The sequence below is a fragment of the Abrus precatorius genome, unplaced genomic scaffold (assembly GCF_003935025.1).
Source record: "Abrus precatorius isolate BTA unplaced genomic scaffold, Abrus_2018 Scaffold4, whole genome shotgun sequence".
NCBI classification, from domain to species: domain Eukaryota; kingdom Viridiplantae; phylum Streptophyta; class Magnoliopsida; order Fabales; family Fabaceae; genus Abrus; species Abrus precatorius.
In genome coordinates this window covers 6160716-6166444 of record NW_020874384.1, presented here as the reverse complement: position 1 = coordinate 6166444, position 5729 = coordinate 6160716, and positions in this window count along the sequence as shown.

The window sequence follows — 5729 nt, the reverse complement described above, 5'->3', positions numbered from 1 at the left end:
AAGATTCCAGAGAAGTTATTCATAGTGTTTAACTGGAAAACAACACAGAAATGCTATATCTAAGAAGAGTTTGTGGAGAGCATCAAACAAGTTACAAAGTGTGCATGCAGATATATGTGGGCCTATTAAACCAGAATCAAACAACAACAAAAGGTACATCCTAAGTTTTATTGATGATTTCACTTGTAAAACTTAGATTCACTTCTTACATAAAAAATCAGAGGCTTTTGCCATGTTTAGAAAATTTAAAGCTTGTGTTGAAAAGGAAAGTGGTGCATATATTGCTTCTTTAAGGACAAATAGAGGTGGTGAATTTATCTCAAATTGTAACACATTAATTTTAATTTCAGTTAAATAATAATTTCACAAATCGGATAGCCAAATTTTCATAAAAGATTTCAAAATAAGTGAAGGGTTAGTCTTATAGAAGTTCATCCGTCCCTTCACTGAGTCTGATGCTGATCGTCTTGATTATCTGAAAAATGAATGTAAGGGTGAGTACTCTACACTACCCAAAAACACATAATCAACGTAGAGTCTCACCTCTAGAACATTTCTAACACATTAAACAAACACAATTACAAGCAGCATTTCACATCCATAAGCACAATTCATAAACTCATGCATATGCACACCAGTCACACTCACTGTGGCATTGTGATTACAGATTTATACCATGAATAGTCGCCGGTTACCCCCGCCTCACGGATACCATGTGGGCAGTCACAAGTCGCTCAACAAAGGTAATGGTCAGAGGTCTAGTCAGGAAGAGAAAGTGTGGTCCGTGGTGCACCCGTTCCATAGTCGGTGTCACCACCACTCCCCCTTCCCCAAGGTATTTCTACCGTCCTCATCTCCCACACTTCCAGTGTATCGCTGAACCATTCACAACACATTACAACGGCCCTAACACGCTCATTCACACATATTTCATTCACGCATGCAGTAATCATGCTTACATACGGCACACAGCCTACAATTATCGTTTATATTACACGGCCCTTAGGCCCACATTTTCAAAATATTCATTCAAATATACAGCACAAGTGCCCATACCCATTCACAACACTCGGCATACATGCCCTCAGTCTATCACACAACATTTACATACAATTCACATCCATCAAGTTTGGGTCAACACACATAATGTTCACATATCATGGCACATGGTCCACATTATCTTTCTCAGCAATTCCCTACCCACTAACTAAGCCACAATACAATATTCAGCAAAATAACAATAATTTATGCACAAAAGAGTAGGATAGAGTCTCCCCTTACCTCGAATTGAAGACCCATAATCAGATTTGACCACGGACGTGCTCTCTACACAAATTTCGGCCTAAAACACATGGAAGAACTCCATGAGAACTCCAAGAAACTGAGAAATAGAGAAATGGGGATGAGAAACGGAACCTAGCCATTAAAACTCACCTCCAAGTGTTCGCCACATGGATTCAACCCAATTAATCGGTGCAATAGGGCTTTGGAAATGAGAGGATCAAAAGAATTTCAAAGGGAGAGGGAGAAATAACTCTTCCCGAACCTTAACTCTCTTTAAATCCTTTTTTAGTCGCGACACTCTCGCTACAACGAAATATTTTTGCTGCAACGACACGCCCTCTCGCTACAGCGAAAAAACTAGAGAAAACTGATGAACGGAAAATTTTCTCATTTTGCAAAAAGATTTGTCGTCAACCTTCATCAAAATATGCAGAAAAATTTATGTAGTCTAGGATGCAAGCCTAGGTTGTCTCCAATAACTTTAGTTTGTAACATACATTGAACATGTTGTGAACATTTACTATGAAAGCAATTAAAACAAGGAGGTTTTGTGTGATTCCAATTTTAATGTAAAGGTAAGTGATGAAATTAATCAATCCAATCAATAAAATGTGCAATCCTTAGTTTGTTTATGTAATTATATCCCTATCTCTCTCAAGATTCAATACTTTTCTCTTCCTCTGAATTAGAGTAACTCAAAAAGTAAGAATTAACCTCAAAGTCACATATGAATTAAGCAATTTACATGGGCTTCAACCCTTTTCCCTAAGATTACGCAACCTTAGAAACTAACTTAGGATTAAGCAAACCAAGTTAAGAATTTCATTAAAATGAATTAGGGTTAATTAAGCAATGTCCCCTTAATCAAACATTAATTCAATTCAAAGAGTTGAGAAATATAAATTCATAAAGGAAAGGGAATTATATTAACATTCATACCTAGGAATTCAAGAATCCATGAACTCACTAAGGACTACAAGAAAGTTTAGCCCTCCATGAGGATGGGTCTTACAAATTTAAGATGAAACCAAAAGGAATTCAATGATATTAATGCAAGAATTAAAGGAAAATGAAGAGACATTGTAAATCAAACCCTAAGATTGGCCTTGGCTGTCACTCAAGGATCCTAAGCTCTGCAAAATGATCCCAAAGTGGCAAAAGAATCTAAAATTATGAAAAAGGTCCGTACCCTAATTTCTAAAAATCTATATATACTAAGTTTGACACGGCCCCATAGTGATCACTCTGTAAACAGGAGTGTTTACACGCAGCAACTTCAGTTTTTTTTAATTTCTAAAGTGATCACTCTCACTTCTGAGGGTGTTTACACGCAGGTACTTTGAATCTGGAGCTTTCTAGAGTGATCACTCTCACTTTTGAGAGTGTTTACGTGCAGGCCCGGTAGTTCTCTCTAGCTCTGGAGTGATCACTGCTGCTTCTGAAAGTGGTTACTCTGACCTACCCCTTGGAATCAGCTTCCTAGAGTGATCACTATGGTACTTGGGAGTGATTACTCTCAGTTCATTTTTTTCCCAGAGCCAAAAATTCATGAAATTTGTCTAGAATTTCCTGCACAATTATTCAAATGATCAAAATTGCAAAATATATTCACAAAAATTAGTGAAAATAAGACAAAAATTAAGAAAGCTATAATATTTGACCTAAATGGGGTTTTTATGTTATTTACAATCTCTAAGTCTATTTTTCATATTAAAATTCTATAAAAAGCTAGACAAAATATCTATAAATTGTGGATTCATCAAAAACTGCACTCTGATTTTTGCAGAATCTCGCTACAGCGAGACTCTCTCGCTACAGCGAGACTGCACCCCAAACTGTCGCTTTGTCGCTAGAGTGAGACGTCTCTCACTACAGCGAGAAGGCGACAGTTCTGGTCCTTCCTCCCAGGCCCTCTCGCTACAGCGAGAATCCTCTCACTACAGCGAGAACAACCTAGTATTACACCCTGTACTTAGGCACTTAGCCCATTTCAGCCTTATCCAGTCATGCATACACACAATACACACATCTATATACTTAATACATATAACCCTCATTATCAAGTAAATCAACACACGCTTATATATGCATTTAGATTTATATAATAAACAATAATTAATATTACCAAAATTCGGGGCATTACACAAATGAGTTTGAAAATTTTTGCAGAGATCAAGGTATTGGTAGACAATTGACTGTAGCATATAATCTTCAACAAACTAGAGTTGCAGAGAGGAAAAAATAGAATGATAATGAAGATGGTGTGCTCTATGTTGGTGGAGAAGAAGATTCCTAAAATGTTTTGGCCACAAGTTGTAAAATAGAGTGTGCATATTCTTAATAGATGTCCTACTGTTGCTGTGCAAAACAAAACCCCAGAGGAGGCATGGAGTGGTGTAAAACTAACGCTTGCTTACTTTAGAGTTTTCAAGTGTGTAGCATGTGCACATATTCTGGACTAGAAAAGAACCAAGTTAAATGACAAGAGTAATAAATGTGTTTTCTTGGGAATAAGTGACGAATCAAAGTCATACAGGTTATATGATTCACATTATAAGAAAATCATCATTAGTAGGGATTAGAGGTGTCAAAAAACCCAATAAATCAAAAGTCCTATAGGCCAAAAGGCCCATAGGGTTAGGGTCAGGGTCAGGGTCAGGGCTTTAAGGGCAAAAAAATTTCAGCAATTATAAATTTTTAACTTAATTTTAATTTCATGTCTAACTATTAATCATGCCAAAACAACATATACACTCTCTTAAGAAGCAACACTAAGAATTTCTATAAACAATCAAACATGTAAGATTTCAAATATTTCATAAGCAATTAAACAATTAAACACTCCCTTTGTCTTTTCAGCATAGATAAAAACCAAATAACAACAAAATTCATAAAGTCAATGTCTCACTGCAAGACTCAGCATTATCCATTGTAGAGCAATGTAGAACACATTAAAATTGTCAAGTGTCAATTCACCTTTATCATTTTCTCTCTGAAAGAAAAAAAATAAGATGATAAAACTAGTAAAAAAAAAAAAACTCAACACATTAATTCTTGATAGATTCATACTTCACTTGCTTGTTAGTCTTCAATATCTTATTGCATATTAGACTCTAGTATTTTTCTCTCATCATTATATCTAAAACACAAAAATAATAAAAATAGAATTATATTTGTACAAATTATATAATAATCATAAAAGGTGATTATAATAAATATTACTACTTGCGCTTTCAATAAAGCCATGCAACCAACTTCTAGTACAAATTAACATTTGTATATTTTTTGGAAGTGTAGAGCTTCTATATTTAGTGAGAACATGTCCACGAATGCTAAAAGCAGATTCTGATGCTACTGTAGTGATTGGAATACTAAGTATGTCTCGTGCTAATACAGAGAGTGTTGGAAATCTCTTTTCATTATTCTTCCTAATAATGAAGCATATTAAATTCTTCAGTATCATCATAATCAACTTATGAATCATCCAAATACAAATCCAATTTACTCTTACCAATGGTTGACTTAGTTTTATTTTAAAACATTTTAAACTCCTACAAAATATAACATAATAATCATTTAAACAAAATGAAAATAAGAAACAAACCATAATTAAAATAACATAAAAGAACATAAATTGAACAATCTTGATTTCTTTGACCTATTTCTATCTCCATGTGACTGGCAACAAATTGAATTCATTGGAAGGTTGAGAGCCACTTATAGCATTAAAACTGTTTACATATTCTCCAAAAAGTTTATCAAACTTATCCTTCACATTGACCTTCTTATAAGAGGTTAAAGGATCAAGTTTGGTGTAGCAAAATCTTAAAAAATCAAGCTTTAAATGAAGGTCAAGAATAGCTCCAAAAGCTAACAATACACAATAATTCTCTCAATATTTTTTAAATTTTCCTTTCATTCTTGCAGCCATATCCTTTATAACATCATCCTCGTTCAATAAATATTCATTCAACAAGTATTCAATCTTCCAAACTTGCATAAAATATAAGTTTGAAGTTGGATAACAAAAACCAGAAACCATATTTGTAGTCTCATAAAATGGCTCTAAAAATTCACATAATTTATCTCCTTTCCTCCATTCCTCGTATGATGGAAAATATTTATCATTCCTATCAACCACATGAAGAATATCAAAGCTTTTTCATACTTGATTGCACTCTCAAGCATTAAGTATGTCGAATTCCACCTAGTAGAAACATCTAATCTTAACCCAATTATTGTGTCTATTCCAGTATCGTGCACACAATCTTGAAATTTAATCATCCTTCCATCAGATTCGCTCACATACTTAACACTCTCACTAATTTTAAAGAGTGTTTCGTTAGCTACTTTTAGACCCTCTTGTACAATCAAATTGAGTATATGAGCAAAACAACGTACATGAAAAAATTCTCCATCACATAACAAACTATTCTGCACATGAA